The 18,319-nt window shown below is 48.5% G+C and overlaps 2 protein-coding genes across 2 annotated transcripts in view; both read left to right on the plus strand.

The window, feature by feature from the left end:
- Nucleotides 1-18,319, plus strand: part of LOC123764692 (microtubule-associated serine/threonine (MAST) protein kinase dop) — a 421,441-nt gene that overhangs the window by 70,550 nt on the left and 332,572 nt on the right.
- The window catches only part of LOC138350937 (uncharacterized), a 111,463-nt gene continuing 101,343 nt past the window's right edge, over nucleotides 8,200-18,319 (plus strand). The window contains exon 1 of the mRNA XM_069302393.1: nucleotides 8,200-8,459. The gene's annotated coding sequence lies outside the window, so the exon portion shown is untranslated. The remainder of the gene's footprint in view (nucleotides 8,460-18,319) is intronic.

Genomic DNA, 18,319 nt, shown 5'->3' on the forward strand with positions numbered 1-18,319 from the left:
AGGGCTCACAAGGATACACATGGGGGACACACGAGGGCTCACAAGGATACACATGGGGGACACACGAGGGCTCACAAGGACACACATGGGGACACACGAGGGCTCACAAGGACACACATGGGGACACACGAGGGCTCACAAGGACACACATGGGGACACACGAGGGCTCACAAGGACACACATGGGGACACACGAGGGCTCACAAGGATACACATGGGGGACACGCGAGGGCTCACAAGGGGCCCCTTATCATCCTTACAAACGCTTACATTTTCATTTCTTTCCAGGTGAGTGATGGAGGAGTGTGCGTAACGCCAGGAACATGGTAAGTACAGCACTAATCTCGCTCCTGACGGAGGGTCTTGACAGTGTGAGGTCATTGTCAAGCCTCTCCGGGTAACTGGGGGACTTCCAGCGGTGTATCCGAAGTCAACTTCGAGGGACATGGTTACACGAGGTCCTGTTCACTAGAACTCGATGTTAAACCATGTGTTGTCAAGCTTTGTTGGGGTCGACTGTCTCTGGTGTGTGTCGGACGAAAGGTGTCGACTGTCTCTTGTGTGTGTGTCGGGTGAGAAACTAGTGCACAGTGAGAATGTTATTTCCGTCAAGTAGTATTTATTATTTCACGGCAGGAAATTGTAGTTACCGCGTGTTATTTAATGTCTAAAGTTTTCTATGATTCCGTGGTTGCCTCGTTTTCTTTTATTTTCTTAAAGCGGTAACTGAAGTATTTTCTTGTGCTCACGCGGTATACTATGATATATTTTTTTTTATATAATTCATTGTCGGGGACAGGAAGTCAGAGTGTATTCATATACGTTTGGCTTTTATTGAGATCCCCCCAAGCCGAATTACTGAACCCGCTCAGGATGCAACCCCACAACAAACTGACTTCGCTGCTAGGTGAACAGACTCATTAGATGAAAGGAAATGTACCCAACCATTTCTGTCCCGCCCGGGATTCGAACTCGGAATTCTCGACTGTGCGTCGAGAACGAACCCGGCTGTACTACCGTTAACTGAGGAAAGGAGGATAGAAGCACAAATCAGTGAATCTGTACGATGGTACAACATGGTTGCAGCTGGCAATCCCAATCATTATGGACGAAGAGGAGGAGGACGAGGGAGAGAATCAGTAATAGCGAGAATCCGTCTTGGATACAAATATCCATGGAGATTCGGGATAGAAACAACAGTTGATCAGCGAAGTTACAGAATTTGTGATGAGAGTGAAGGACACCGCCTTGAACACTATCTACGTGAATGTGAACACCTGAGAGACATTAGAAATATGTGTAGAATAATAAACCCCACATTGTTTGAGTTAGGAAAACACTATTTCTCAAATATTGATGCTGTTCTTAAAAGATTTCCACATTTTGCACCCGCAAGATAACGTAAACTTTTAAGGGTTGACAATGTTAATCTTCTTGTTCGAGGAGCTGTTCACTTGAGACAGTTAAGCAAGTTCCAGCTGTGTCTGGGTACAAGTGACAGGATGAACAACCCAGCGGGTTTTCTTCCTATTGGGGAGTGTTGTTCATGCTGCTATGGCGGTGTGTCCACTCACAGGATGAGTCCCGCTGCCCAATAAACTCGCCCCTGGGGGCAAAATTAAATGAAATTTAAACATTGCCAGAACAGAATATGTAAAATTCTGTTCACTTACTTGGTGTCTAGACCACTTGTGTTACACCCAAAGTGGTCTCTGTCCTTACACGCCTAAGCTGTCGCTGAAGCACTGCATTCCTGCTTGATACCTGGTTGATGGGGTTCTGGGAGTTCTTCTACTCCCCAAGCCCGGCCCGAGGCCAGGCTCGACTTGTGAGAGTTTGGTACACCAGGCTGTTGCTTGGAGCGGCCCGCAGGCCCACATACCCACCACAGCCCGGCTGATCCGGAACTTCTCTTAGAAAACAGTCCAGTTTTCTCTTGAAGATGTCCACGGTTGTTCCGGCAATATTTCTTATAGTCGCTGGGAGGACGTTGAACAACCGCGGACCTCTGATGTTTATACAGTGTTCTCTGATTGTGCCTATGGCACTTCTGCTCTTCACTGGTTCAATCTTGCATTTTCTTCCATATCGTTCACTCCAGTACGTTGTTATTTTACTGTGTAGATTTGGGACCTGCCCCTCCAGCACATCTTAAGTGACGTAGCTAATTCTCTTTACTCTTAACTTTTTTCACATTCTTACCTTTCATCTCCCCTTCTTTTCCTATGTTGTCGTTCTTCCACTCTGTTTCACGACTTGAGAATGGTGTAGGACGGACCGAAACGTCGTTGTTTCTTCATTATCAGACGCGAGGGTCGGGTGTCAGACGCGAGGGTCGGGTGTCAGACGCGAGGGTCGGGTGTCAGACGCGTGGGTCGGGTGTCCGACGCGTGGGTCGGGTGTCCGACGCGTGGGTCGGGTGTCAGACGCGAGGGTCGGGTGTCAGACGCGTGGGTCGGGTGTCCAGACGCGTGGGTCGGGTGTCAGACGCGAGGGTCGGGTGTCAGACGCGTGGGTCGGGTGTCCGACGCGTGGGTCGGGTGTCAGACGCGTGGGTCGGGTGTCAGACGCGTGGGTCGGGTACCAAGTCTGCCCAGCCACGATACTGCGACCCATTGTCTGCTGACCTGGCTGGTCTGCCTGGCTGGCTAAGGAGCATGAGTTGCAAGGAACATCGGTGGAGAGGAAGGCTGCTGACCCGCTAACGGTCTGCTTCAGGGAAGCCCAGTTCTGGGAGGGGCGGGGGCATGCCTGTGGGGGTCCTCGGGCGTGACTGGACGTTCCTGGGGGCGTGACTGGACGTTCTTGGGGGTGACTTAAATCCTTTGCTCTGAATGAGCTCCGTCATGCGACCTTCCAAAGGCGAAGGTTTTTGAGTGAATGTGGATGGTGCAAGTGGATAGGGTTGGCGGAGAAGGAGGTCATAGGGGAGAAGGGAGGGTGCAAGAGAAGGGGGAGAGAGAGAGAGAGAAGGGGAAGGAGGATGGGAGGGGATAAGGGGCAGTAGGGTGAGAGAAAGGTGACTACATCTTAGATAACATCTGGGGGATTAATAATGGTTGTTAAGATGAATTAGTTTATGCAGTGTGCTTGTGCCCCCTTGTCGTCTAGTTGTCACAACGGCCAGAAAATGGTGTAGTAAAACACCTTAAGCTAACCGAGCGGCCCACACACACATATGGTCCGCTCTGATTTATGATAAATCATATTTTATCCGTTGGAGGATTTTGCTGTCAACATGCAGTGTATTATTCAAGAGGCTATGCTACAGGGGCAGTGATAAGTCATAATTGTAGGTCTGCCCACCTGTTCTTGGTTCCGTGGATCAATGGTCTTGTGGCCCCGGTCTCTGAACAGGTCTCCTGGTTGTTGGTCTGATTAACCAGGCTGTTAGACGCGGCTGCTCGCAGCCTGACGTATGAGTCACAGCCTGGTTGATCAGGTATCCTTTGGAGGTGCTTATCCAGTTCTCTCTTGAACACTGTGAGGGGTCGGCCAGTTCTGCCCCTTATGTGTAGTGGAAGCGTGTTGAACAGTCTCGGGCCTCTGATGTTGATAGTTCTCTCTCAGAGTACCTGTTGCACCTCTGCTCTTCAACGGGGGTATTCTGCACATCCTGCCATGCCTCCTGGTCTCATGATAAGTCCCTATACAACTCGTCCCACTATTATTATCTGTGTAAATTATATATCTCCCATCGGCGCTTTAGAGAATACAGATTTTATAATTCTTAAGGTGTCCCGATAATTTACATGTTTTCGACCTGTTATTTTTCTTGCAATCGCGACGGCTACTTTATTGTGTTCTTTAAAAGTAGGTTTTCCGACATGATTACTCCACATCTTTTATATTGCTTTTTCTTTCAATAGCGAGGTTTTACTGTGTTTTGTACGAGGTTTCCGTTTTTATATTCTTTTTTTCTCCATAACACAGGAGCTGGAACCTATCGTCCTTAAAAATCATATTATTTTATAGAGCCCAAGAAAGACCTGATTAACATCAGTTTGGAGATTTGCTGTGTCCTCTATATTGTCTACTAGCAGGAAGATCCTAGTGTCATCAGCAAAGGATGATTTAGTACTATAGTTTGTATCTTTGTCTATGTCTCATATGAGGATGAAGGGAAGGGAACTATCAGGTAGAAAGCACTAAGCCATTGCGACTATATAGCACTGGGATGGGGTCAGGATAAGAATTTGGGATGGGACGGGGAAAGGAATGGTGCCCAACCACTTGGACGGTCGGGGATTGAACGCCGACCTGCATGAAGCGAGACCGTCGCTTCATGCAGGTCTCAGTCCTTGGAGGAGTGAGCTCTTCACGGTTGATGATCCGAATTTTAATTTGTTGACTATTACACTTCGGGTTCTGTTGGTTAGGAAATTAAATTAAATTATTAAAGTTCTCTCTCAAATTTGCGAGTAATTCCTTTTGTGCGCAAGATCATCACGGTCACGCTTGTCGGAAGCGTTTCTGAAATCTGTGTATTACACCAGCATATTGGTGGTCTTCCAAGGCAGCTAAGACAGCCATGTCATAGTGGTCCAGCTGTTGTGAGGCAGGAGCACCCTGTGCTGATCCTATGTGGTCCAGGTATGTTCTGATCCTATGTAGACACTGTGATTCCCTGTGATGAGTGTTTTGTGATCTTACTTCTTGGCAGTCTTTCCAGGATTTTTATGATGTGTGATGTTAGTGCAATCAGTTGGTGATTATTTTTTTATCTGCTTTACTACCTCCTTTGTCAAGTGACGCGATCTCCGCTGTTTTAAGTATGTTGGAGAGGAAATCACAATTTAGGCTTCATCTGTAAAAGATGTTTAGAGCCTGTGATAGTGTTTTTTTGCAATTCTCGATGAATATTGAATTCCATGAGTCCAAGCCTGGTGCAGAGTGCATGGGCATGCTGTCAATGAGGATAGTGTGATATCTGATATATAGTTCGATGTTGGTATCACTTTCGTGAATAATTCATTTGGATCATTGATCTTAAATGTGCTCAGGGTTCACTGAAAACAGAATCATGCCGGAACCTCAGTATTTCACTTATTTCTTTTTTGTCATCTGTGAAAGTTTCATCACCCTTGTGCGAGTACCTTGTGCTGGGTGCCGTTTCTGTTCTAGCTTTTGCACGGGAGAAAAAGTATTTTATGTGCTTCACTATTTCATTTATGGCCTTGTGCTCTTTCTGCCTCTCCTGGATGGTGTGATCCTTGCAGCATGAGCTCGATCGTTTCTATTTCTTTGCATTGCCTTCCTTCCAGTCCAGCAACGAGGAGGCCTGGTCGACGACCGGGCCGCGGGGTCGCTAAGTCCCGAAGTCATCTCAAGGTAACCTTCTTGTCGTTGTTGGAGGGAGTGAAGCGTTTGTGATTTTCTTTCTTGATAAACGGGTCACCGTTCTCGTTCCACTTCGAATCTTTTTCTCTATTTATTCTCAATGGTATGTGACATATTTCAAGTGCTATTGCGCCTATATTCTCAGAACACTTGTTTAGGTTTGCATTTCCCGTTCGTCTAGACGTTTTCCTGCAAGGTATTGGCTTATTTTTTCCTAGTTACAGTTTATTATTAAAATTAAATTTGCCGAATTCTCCAATTCTTGGATTTGGGACTGGCTGCGCAAGTCCCAGCTTATCACAACCCCTAATATGTTGTGATCTGAGTAACTTGTATCTGTAATCATTATGTTCCTAACCAGTTCATCTTTACAACAAAAATAGGGTGTTCTCTTTCCAATTGGTGCTACTATTTGCTGGTTTAAGGCAAATCTGTCACACTTGTTCAAGAGGTTATTTGTGTGTGACTGTTCATCTAGACGGCTTCGTGGAGGTTCTTTCTGATTTAACTCTATTTGCCACATTTTTCCATTTTAGGTGACGTAAGTTGAAATCGCCAAGCCAGATGATGTTCGGGGCTGGGTTTGGGAGGATTTCTAAGCAGTGTTCTATTTTCATAAGTTGGTCTTTAAAGTGCTGAGGATTTGCCTCCTGTGACTTATATTCGAGGACAATCAACACATTGAGGATCTCTATTTTGGTTATCAGCACTTCCACCATATCGTTTTTGGTGTGTAGCAGCTCAGTGGAGATGAGTGTGTCTTTGATGTACAGGCTGACCCCCACCCTGTAGTGGTGAGGCGCCTCCACCCACTACAATCACCACCACTACAGCCCACTACCACCACCACCCACTACCAACCACCCCCTTTACCACCCTCTGTACCACGCCCTCTACCATTACCCCCCCCCCCCACAATCCTCACCCACCACCACCACCACCACACGGGTAAAAGGGAGTGTGCGCTGGTGGTGGTGACGTCAGAGAGTGACACAGGTGTGTGTGGACACCTGTCATGACAGCTGCGACCTACGCCCTAGTCAGCCTCTGTGTGTGTGTGTGCGTGTGTGCAGGTGTAGGTGCATATTCGCCTCAGTGAGTGAGCGAGGCCGCGTATATGCTCTATAGTGAGTGTGGGGTGGGGGGGGGGGGGTCTGCTTGGAGGGTGGTGGGAGTGGTTTTCCCACAAGCCTGGCCAGGGGTCAGGCTTGTGGGGTAGTATACCTTATACTTCCTGTACTTGGAGGTCCGTAGGGTAGTATACCTTATACTTCCTGTACTTGGAGGTCCGTAGGGTTAGTATACCGTATACTTCCTGTACTTGGAGGTCCGTAGGGTAGTATACCTTATACTTCCTGTACTTGGAGGTCCGTAGGGGTAGTATACCTTATACTTCCTGTACTTGGAGGTCCGTAGGGTAGTATACCTTATACTTCCTGTACTTGGAGGTCCGTAGGGTAGTATACCGTATACTTCCTGTACTTGGAGGTCCGTAGGGTAGTATACCTTATACTTCCTGTACTTGGAGGTCCGTAGGGTAGTATACCTTATACTTCCTGTACTTGGAGGTCCGTAGGGTAGTATACCTTATACTTCCTGTACTTGGAGGTCCGTAGGTTAGTATACCGTATACTTCCTGTACTTGGAGGTCCGTAGGGTAGTATACCTTATACTTCCTGTACTTGGAGGTCCGTAGGGTAGTATACCTTATACTTCCTGTACTTGGTGGTCCGTAAGTTAGTATACCTTATACTTCCTGTACTTGGTGGTCCGTAGGGTAGTATACCTTATACTTCCTGTACTTGGAGGTCCGTAGGTTAGTATACCTTATACTTCCTGTACTTGGTGGTCCGTAGGGTAGTATACCTTATACTTCCTGTATTTGGTGGTCCGTAGGGTAGTATACCCTATACTTCCTGTACTTGGAGGTCCGTAGGTTAGTATACCTTATACTTCCTGTACTTGGTGGTCCGTAGGGTAGTATACCTTATACTTCCTGTACTTGGTGGTCCGTAGGGTAGTATACCTTATACTTCCTGTACTTGGTGGTCCGTAGGGTAGTATACCTTATACTTCCTGTACTTGGTGGTCCGTAGGGTAGTATACCTTATACTTCCTGTACTTGGTGGTCCGTAGGTTAGTATATCCTATACTTCCTGTACTTGGTGGTCCGTAGGGTAGTATACCTTATACTTCCTGTACTTGGAGGTCCGTAGGTTAGTATACCTTATACTTCCTGTACTTGGTGGTCCTAAGGTTAGTATACCCTATACTTCCTGTACTTGATGGTCCGTAGGTTAGTATACCTTATACTTCCTGTACTTGGTGGTCCGTAGGGTAGTATACCTTATACTTCCTGTACTTGGTGGTCCGTAGGGTAGTATACCTTATACTTCCTGTACTTGGTGGTCCGTAGGTTAGTATACCTTATACTTCCTGTACTTGGTGGTCCGTAGGTTAGTATACCTTATACTTCCTGTACTTGGTGGTCCGTAGGGTAGTATACCTTATACTTCCTGTACTTGGTGGTCCGTAGGTTAGTATACTGAAAACATTTCTAATATCTCTGTGGCACATGTAGGTAGTTTCCATGTGTTTATTTTCCTGTCTGTTTCACCTAAGTATCTACTCCACCACTTGGACTGGACGGTAGCGCGACGATCTCGCTTCATGCAGGTCGGCGTTCAATCCCCGACCGTCCGAGTGGTTGGGCACCATTCCTTCCATCCCCCGTCCCATCCCAAATCCATATCCTGGCCCCTTCCCAGTGCTATATAGTCGTAATGGCTTGGCCCTTTTTCCTGGTAGTTCTTTTCCCTTCCCCTAAGTATCTTTTAATTGGCAGAGCAGAAGCGATTTGGGACATGAATCTGCTCGAGGTGGTTGTAGAGCGGCGTGTTTGGGTGCAGACTCACCTGTGGCCGGTGAGAGTAGCGTGCGTGCGTGCGTATGTGCGTGGGGTATAGGAGCAGCACAGCACTACTTCCAGCAGTGTTGCCTCGGCTGTTGTGACGCGAGGTGTTACGTGTCCGTTCGTCCCGAGGCTCCGTGCCCTCCGCGCCTGGCAGCCTTCGCGCGCTGCTCTCCCGTCGCGGCCACCCCTGTGGCGCCCGTGTCCAGGTAGCGGGTCCTCCGTGTCCCCCCAGTCGAGTGCTGGGGGCGGTAGTGTGGTGGTGTGCGTGTCTTCACAACAGTGGAGTTGTGTTTCTCCTCGGAGAAGAAAGGTTGTGGTACATATCTTAGAACCCGGGATGATAAGTGTGTGGCTTTCTTATACCACGTCGTTGATTGTTGGACGCGTCGCCCGGGAGAAGACGTGAGTGATCGTGTTGACGGGCGAGGTTTGAACACATTTGAATTGTGTTCAAAAAATGATTTGAACAGGTCTGCCTCTGCTGTGTTTACTGTCACTGGTGAGGTCGGGCAGAACACTGGTACCTGAGCCTATCTGGGTGCCTGCGCCGCCTGCTGCGCCTCCAGCAGCAGCAGCGTCCTTCTGCTGTGTCGTGCAGACCAGCCACCGCTGTATCCCGGCAACATAACTAGCTGTTCACCGAACTATATATAACGGTCACTTTTAGCAGCTGGCCAGCTCGGAGGTGACGTCACATCCGCCTGTTTTCATGTTAACCGCCCAGATTAACCCGCGAGAGTGGGACACAAGTCATCACTCATCAACACAATCTCCTACGAAGCCTGTGCATCTTTCCTCTGTCATGGCGCCGTTGTTTACATTTATTTAACGGTTTATAAGCTTCGAAAAATTCACAACCCAACGTTACTGTTGTTATAAAGAAGCCCGTTGTGCTTCGGAGTTCATAAACGGCTTAATACATGCAAAACAAAGCCGCCTCTATTGAGGAAAGATGTAGAGGTTTCGTAAGTGGTTGCGTCAAGACACAGTCCAAGTGACGGTGTTACCCCCCCCCCCCCAATACCAGTCAACTATTCTGGTTCATATTTGGTTTTCTATATATATATTTTGGTTATATAAATTTATCACACGACACCACCAGCCTCTGTGTTGACACATTACTATGGCTATAGTTGCTGTGTGCCTCGTGTGGGGATATTATGTCAAGGGAATTTTGTCCACAGACATAGACAGACACACAGACAGACAACGACAAAGCGACACAGAGATGGCTGCAGAGGGCTATAAACAGGACTGATCTAACACGGTCCAGCGTCGACCTGCCTAAAAGCTACCATTTTCTAATGGTCGATGTTGGTGTGTGATGTGGTAGTAAGTGATGTTCAGTAGGCCTATATCACGCCTACGAAAGTGATGCTGCGTCTGCCCTCGTTAATGGTGGTATTTGGTGAGGGGGGGGGGAGGGGTTAGTTGTGGTAGTAGTAGTAGTACACGATCGTGGTGGTGCTACTGAGTGGTGGTACTTGGCCTTGATGGTGTGGTAGTAGATGAGAGGGGGGGGGAGGAGATAGCGATGTCAAATCTGTTTTTGATGGAGACGCAGTATCAATGAGAGGCCGCTTTCCTCAAACTCTCAAAATGATTATAAACTCACAGTGGTGGTTGTGAGGGGGGGGCCATGTGAAGCTAGTGGTTGTGAGGGGGGGGGGGGAAACCACGTGAGGCTGGTGATTGTGAGAGGCCAGTGGTTGTGAGGGGGGGAACCACGTGAGGCTGGTGATTGTGAGAGGCTAGTGGTTGTGAGGGGGGGGGAACCACGTGAGGCTGGTGATTGTGAGAGGCTAGTGGTTGTGAGGGGGGGGGGAACCACGTGAGGCTGGTGGTTGTGAGGGGGGGGGAACCACGTGAGGCTGGTGGTTGTGAGGGGGCGGGGAACCACGTGAGGCTGGTGGTTGTGAGGGGGGGGGGGGAACCACGTGAGGCTGGTGGTTGTGAGGGGGCGGGGAACCACGTGAGGCTGGTGGTTGTGAGGGGGGGGGGAACCACGTGAGGCTGGTGGTTGTGAGGGGGGGGAACCACGTGAGGCTGGTGGTTGTGAGGGGGGGGGAACCACGTGAGGCTGGTGGTTGTGAGGGGGGGGAACCACGTGAGGCTGGTGGTTGTGAGGGGGGGGGAACCACGTGAGGCTGTTGGTTGTGAGGGGGGGGAACCACGTGAGGCTGGTGGTTGTGAGGGGGTCCCCCCCCCCCCCCCCACGGTAGAGTTACCTGCCGGCGCACTCCATCTCGTGTTATTAAGACGGGTTTGAGAGTGAATCACTCACGAGTCTTCCTTGTGTTCCACCAGGCTGTTATTGGCCGTCTTGGTAACGGATGCAGCTGACAACGCTGGAGTGGCTCGTTAGCGCTGACAGGCCCTACGTCGTACGGCAGTTTGTCACGTTTATTAATAATACGTCGTGTTTTTTTCACGTAATCGATTAATCTGTTCAAATGATGTATTGGCAAGCATTAAAGCACCGCAAAATCGACGTTTTCTATGCTTCGGCCTCGATAGGTTTGAGGGGTTGCTTGGGTTCGTACGCTTCTGGTTAGGCCAAACCGTTGCATTTTTTACGGACTGGCAGATCGATAGAACGAACTGCATCACTGGCAATATTGGACCAGTGGGGGGGGGGGGAGGGGGGTTAGGCACTATCCTGGAGGGACGGAGTGCCGGCTAGGCGGGACAGTCCCTCCTGCCCTGCTAATAGCACGTCGTATTTTGACGTATACTCGTACTCTACGACCAAAAATCGTCGCACTAGAAAAAGGGAGCGGCTCCAGAAATTGACGCACTGTCCCGTTTTCTGTTTTGGGGTCCTCTGGCAGGTTAGGATAAGGGCACTCTAGTACGATAGTTTCTTGACGTTGGGAGAGCTTAGGGGGACGGGCTGGTTATAGTGTGGTGTTATATGGGTGTGGTGTTATATATGGGTGTGGTGTTATATATGGGTGTGGTGTTATATATGGGTGTGGTGTTATATATGGGTGTGGTGTTATATGGGTGTGTGGTGTTATATGGGTGTGGTGTTATATATGGGTGTGGTGTTATATGGGTGTGTGGTGTTATATATGGGTGTGGTGTTATATATGGGTGTGTGGTGTTATATATGGGTGTGGTGTTATATATGGGTGTGGTGTTATATATGGGTGTGGTGTTATATATGGGTGTGTGGTGTTATATGGGTGTGGTGTTATATATGGGTGTGGTGTTATATGGGTGTGTGGTGTTATATATGGGTGTGGTGTTATATATGGGTGTGTGGTGTTATATATGGGTGTGGTGTTATATATGGGTGTGGTGTTATATGGGTGTGGTGTTATATATGGGTGTGGTGTTATATATGGGTGTGGTGTTATATATGGGTGTGGTGTTATATATGGGTGTGGTGTTATATGGGAGTGGTGTTATATATGGGTGTGGTGTTATATATGGGTGTGGTGTTATATATGGGTGTGTGGTGTTATATATGGGTGTTTGGTGTTATATATGGGTGTGGTGTTATATATGGGTGTGGTGTTATATATGGGTGTGGTGTTATATATGGGTGTGGTGTTATATATGGGTGTGGTGTTATATATGGGTGTGGTGTTATATATGGGTGTGGTGTTATATATGGGTGTGGTGTTATATATGGGTGTGGTGTTATATATGGGTGTGGTGTTATATATGGGTGTGGTGTTATATATGGGTGTGGTGTTATATATGGGTGTGTGGTGTTATATATGGGTGTGGTGTTATATATGGGGTGTTTGGTGTTATATATGGGGTGTTTGGTGTTATATATGGGTGTGGTGTTATATATGGGTGTGGTGTTATATATGGGTGTGGTGTTATATATGGGTGTGTGGTGTTATATATGGGTGTTTGGTGTTATATATGGGTGTGGTGTTATATATGGGTGTGGTGTTATATATGGGTGTGGTGTTATATATGGGTGTGGTGTTATATATGGGTGTGGTGTTATATATGGGTGTGGTGTTATATATGGGTGTGGTGTTATATATGGGTGTGGTGTTATATATGGGTGTGGTGTTATATATGGGTGTGGTGTTATATATGGGTGTGGTGTTATATATGGGTGTGGTGTTATATATGGGTGTGGTGTTATATATGGGTGTGTGGTGTTATATATGGGTGTGGTGTTATATGGGGATATTTGACACTATTTGTGTCTGCAGGATCGGGCTATTAGCTCGTGGATCCCGCCTTTGTAACCAATCTATATTTTTCCTCTATTAATATCTACTATATATATTTCTCTAACCCACGCACGTGCACACGCACGCACATACACACACACATACACACACACACACACACACACACACACACACACACACACACACACACACACACACACACACACACACACACACATACACACACACACATACACACACACACACACATACACACATACACACATACACACACACACACACACACACACACACACACACACACACACACACACACACATACACATACACATATATGCGGCCCCAGCATGGAGCCCGTACCTTGTCAAGCACAAGGCGGAGCTTGAAAAAGTTCAGAGGTCTGCCACTAGACTAGTCCCAGAACTAAGAGGCATGAGTTACGAGGACAGGCTGCGTGAAATGCACCTCACGACACTGGAAGACAGAAGAGTAAGGGGGAGACATGATCACTACCTACAAAATTCTCAGAGGAATTGACAGGGTAGATAAAGATAAACTGTTTAACACGAGAGGTACGTGAACAAGGGGACACAGGTGGAAACTGAGTACCCACATGAGCCACAGGGACGTTAGAAAGAACTTTTTCAGTGTCATAGTTAACAGGTGGAATGCATTAGACAGTGATGTGGTGGAGGCTGACTCCATACACAGTTTCAAATGTAGATATGATAGAGCCCAGTAGGCTCAGGAACCTGTACACCAGTTGATTGACAGTTGAGAGGCGGGACCAAAGAGCCAGAGCTCAACCCCCGCAGCACAACTAGGTGAGTACACATACAGCTGTTAGGCTGTAAGGAGCCTGACAGCTGAGTGTATAGCTCTTCGGATTCATAGTCCTGAGGTTCCGGGTTCGATCCCGGTAGAGGCGTAAACAAATGCGCAGTGTCTTTCACCCTGATGCCCCTGTTACCTAGCAGTAAAAAGGTACCTGGGAGTAAGACAGCTGCTACGGGCTACTTCCTGTGTGTGTGGAGGGGGGGAGGAAGTTGATTGACAGTTGAGAGGTGGACCGAAAGAGCCAGAGCTCAACCCCCGCAAGCACAACTAGGTGAGTACACACGCACACATCCCCAAGAAAGAGCCATCTAACCCCCAGGTACCTATTTACTGCTAGGTGAACAGGGCCATCAGGGTGAAAGAGACTGCCCATTTGTTTCCGCCTCCGCCGATGATCGAACCCGGGTCCTTAGCACTACGACTCCCGAGCGCTTTGCACTCAGGATGTAGCGTTATATGGGTATGGTGTTATAGGTGAACAGCATAGAGGGAGAACGAGAGAGGTGGGGTGTAGGAGAGGTGAAAGAGAATGTGTCGAGGAGAGAGAGAGAGAAAATGAGATGAAGGGTGAAAACTGAAGGAGTGAGGAGCAGTGCAATCAGTGAGAGGGAAAGTTTAGAGAGAATTTTCCCAATATATAATCTAGGAAACACAGAATACATAATTTTACAGTCCAAGTGGCCAAGGTCCCTGAGTATAGGGGATGGAGGGGAGGGGGGTGAGCCCGGCAGGGTCAAAGCCTCTTGCCAGCCTGAAGAAGCATGTGTAGTACTGGGCTTACGGAGTTGAATCCTCAGTGTAGACCGAGGATCCTCTTATCTCAATATGATGAAGATTAAGCCACCCAAAAGGTGGCACGGGCATGAATAGCCCGTAAGTGGTGGCCCCTTTGAGCCATTACCAGTATCAATAGATGATACCGGAGATCTATGGAGGTGCGACTGCACCCTGCGTGACGGGAGATGTCTTACGTTATTATCTCAATATACGACTGCTCGAGTATAGAAAGGGGGGGGACCAGGAGCTAAGCTCCACCTACCGGAGAGAGCCAGCGGGTTCTTCGATGGGAAGACTCGGGCAGCAATTATGAGCATAGCGAGGTCACCTCACACGACCTGACCTCTGCCCTACATGTGAACATTATAGCACCTTGGCTCACAACTTTCCTATTGTCAAGGACCGACACACTGTCACCACACAATGTCTGTGTCAGCTGACTCCACTCGTGTCAGTGTATGTGTCATGTGACACCGTCAATGGTGTCATGTGACACCATCTATGGAGTCATGTGACACCATCTATGGTGTCATGTGACACCATCTATGGAGTCATGTGACACCATCTATGGTGTCATGTGACACCATCTATGGAGTCATGTGACACCATAGATGGTGTCATGTGACACCATCTATGGAGTCATGTGACACCATCTATGGTGTCATGTGACACCATTTATGGTGTCATGTGACACCGTCTATGGTGTCATGTGACACCGTCTATGGTGTTTACATGAGAGTGGCGCGACACAGGGAGGGTGTGGTGCGTGAGACAAGAGGAGACGTAAGGATGTGAGGAGAAGGAAGGGTATCCTGTTGTTTACCTGTTGCCGGAGCCTAGAGATTCTGTGACTCTCACAACACGACCTAAACAGCCAGACTATTGCTACCCGTAGACCAAGAGAGCCATCATCACTGTGAAGACGATGAGTCACAATAACGTGGCCCAAGACATGATGACCAAGCCACCATCTCGGAAGATGAAGCGACGACGTTTTTCTCCGTCCTGGACCAGTGTCTCAGATCGTGTCCAGGACGGAGCTAGACAGATAGAGTAAGATTAAGCCACTAATATTTAATAATAATACATCTTCAGAAAGATCCTTCTGAAGATGTATTATTAAATACGAAAGTACTTAAGGAAATTCCTGTTTCAATTCTTCCTTCGTGGTCTGACACTGTCACGTTGAATACCCTAAGGTTACCTCAGGTCGTTCCTAGAGTCAATGTGTCCTCTCCCCCTCGACGATCAGGGGTCAGGAGTCATTAAACAACGAAACCTGTGCATCTTTTCTCAATCATGGTGGATTAGTCTGTATTTATTGAACGGTTTGCAAGGTGTGAAGCACAACGAGTGTCTGCAGCAACAGTAAGCTTGGGTTAGGTAGTTTCCAAAGCTAATAAACAGTTTAATGAATGCATTCTTAAGCCGCCGTTATTGGGGAAAAAACGTACATATTCGTTATTGGACGACCCGTCGGTGCTGGACCAGTCCTGGTCCAGGTTCCTGACCAGCCCGTCTACCTAAGGTTTCTTACCAGCCCTTACCCTAACCTACCAGAGGACCCAAAACAGAAAACGGCACATTGTCTTAATTTCGCGAGCAGCTCCCCATTTTCTAGTACGACGATTTTTGGCCTTAGGTAGAGTATACGTCCAAACGCGGCGTGCTACAAGGAGGACGGGTTGTTCTGACAAGATCTCCTGGTTGTTGGTCTGGTCAACCTGGCTGTTAGACTCTGCTCGCAGCCTGGCGAATGAAAAGCCCGGTTGATTAGGTATGTTAGGGAGGTGTTAGTGAGGTTTCCCCTTGAGCACGGTGAGAGGCCGGCCAGTTATGCCCCTTGTGTGAAGACGGAGCGTGTTGAACAGTCTTGGTCCTGCCCTTAATGTTGGTAGAGGTTTATAAGCCTGTTGTCCCACCTCTGATATTTGAAAGAACCCTTATTAGGCCTACAGTTATTCATCACCATTCATTAAGACACGCGAGTCAGTGTGGTGTTACCTGAGCCTCTTCACGATGGTTGATAATATCTCTTTTTTTTCCAGCGAGAGAGTGTACAATAGTTTCTTGGTTACCTTGAGGTTATCTTGAGATGATTTCGGGGCTTTAGTGTCCCCGCGGCCCGGTTCCCGACCAGGCCTCCACCCCCAGGAAGCAGCCCGTGACAGCTGACTAACACCCAGGTACCTATTTTACTGTTAGGTAACAGGGGCATAGGGTGAAAGAAACTCTGCCCATTGTTTCTCGCCGGCGCCCGGGATCGAACCCGGGACCACAGGATCACAAGTCCAGCGTGCTGTCCGCTCGGCCGACCGGCTCCCCGGTGGATGGATTTTTTTCTTATAGGCTAATAGAGGCCTAGTCCAGCTTATGGTTATCCATTCCTTGTAATGAGAGGGGAGGTAGGCCTAGGTGATATTGGGGGGGGGAGGTAGGCCTAGGTGATATTGGGGGGGGAGGTAGGCCTAGGTGATATTGGGGGGGGGGGGGAGGTTAGCAGTGGGTTAGAGGTTAGTGGTGGAGAGAATTCTACAACTCGTAAAGTACATCGTATTTTGACGTATGAATCTCCCCTGAGGCCAAAAAATGATGTATTGAGCATCATAGCGGCTCGCAAAAATGACGTGATGTCCCGTTTTCTATTCGCGGGTCCTCGGTTAGGTTAGGTTCGGGCAATTTAATACATCAGTTTAGTGACGTGGACGCTGGAGAGGACGCGCTGCATGATGAAAATAAGTGTATAGTGAAAGGAAGGGTGGGGGGGGTAGTTCCGGGTCAGTGAACACGCATAGTTGACAACATTCTGCAACAGGTGGCACTGCATTCTCGGTGACCGCCCAGCTGATTCACCTGATACTATTGTCCGCCTCGCGTTGCGGTCCGCCTCGCGCCGTGGGCCGCCTCGCGCCGCGGTCCGCCTCGCGCCGCGGTCCGCCTCGCGCCGCGGTCCGCCTCGCGCCACTGTCCGCCTGACACGGCACGGGCGGCCTGACACGGCACGGGCGGCGGATGAACTACTTGACGTGTCCACAAGCCCATTAGGTGTTGGTGGTGGCGGAAAAGGAGGCGCCGTGGGGACGGGTGATGGCGCAGCCCGCCCCCCAGACCCCCTGGCCGCGGGTGGCGGGTAAAGGCTGGCTTGTAAGGTCACCCTGGTGGTCAAAGGCTGCCACTGACCCGAGGGTTGGGTGTTACCTACCTACCTTGAGGTTACCTTGAGGTGTTTTCGGGGCTTAGCGTCCCCGCGGCCCGGTCCTCGACCAGGCCTCCTTGTTGCTGGACTGGTCAACCAGGCTGTTGGACGCGGCTGCTCGCAGCCTGACGTACGAATTACAGTCTGGTTGATCCTTTGGAGGTGTTTATCCAGTTCTCTCTTGAACACTGTGAGGGGTCGGCCAGTTATGCCCCTTATGTGTAGTGGAAGCGTGTTGAACAGTCTCGGGCCTCTGATGTTGATAGAGTTCTCTCTCAGAGTACCTGTTGCACCTCTGCTCTTCAACGGGGGTATTCTGCACATCCTGCCATGCCTCCTGGTCTCATGTGATGTTATTTCTGTGTGCAGGTTTGGGACCAGTCCCTCTAATATTTTCCATGTATAAATTATTATCTATCTCTCCCGCCTGTGCTCAAGAGAATACAGATTTAGGCTCTTTAGTCGGTCCCAATAGTTTAGATGTTTTACTGAGTGGATTCTAGCAGTAAAGGATCTCTGCACGCTCTCCAGGTCAGCAATTTCTCCAGCTTTGAAAGGGGCTGTCATTGTGCAGCAGTACTCCACTCTAGATAGCACAAGCGTCTTGAAGAGTATCATCATTGGTATAGCATCTCTAGTGTGAAAAGTTCTTGTTATCCAACCTGTCATTTTACTTGCAGTTGTGACGGCTACTTTATTGTGTTCTTTAAAGGTAAGGTCTTCCGACATGAGTACACCCAGATCCTTTACTTTGCCTTTTCGTTCTATGTTATGATTTGACTGCGTTTTGTACGTGGTTTCTGCTTTCATATTTTCATTTTTTCGTTATGCATGAGCTGGAACTTATCTTCATTAAATACCATATTTTTTCTGTAGCCCATTGAAAGACCTGATTTATATCTGACTGGAGGTTTGCCGTGTCCTATATGTTGCCTACTCTCATGAAGATCCTAGTGTCATCTGCAAAGGATGATACAGTACTATAGGTAGTGTTCTTGTATATGTCCGATATGAGGATGAGAAAAAGCACTGGAGCAAGCACAGTACCCTGGGGGACTGAGCTCTTCACGGTTGATGGGCTGGATTTTAT

Source organism: Procambarus clarkii, chromosome 48, assembly GCF_040958095.1.
Source record: "Procambarus clarkii isolate CNS0578487 chromosome 48, FALCON_Pclarkii_2.0, whole genome shotgun sequence".
Classification (NCBI taxonomy): domain Eukaryota; kingdom Metazoa; phylum Arthropoda; class Malacostraca; order Decapoda; family Cambaridae; genus Procambarus; species Procambarus clarkii.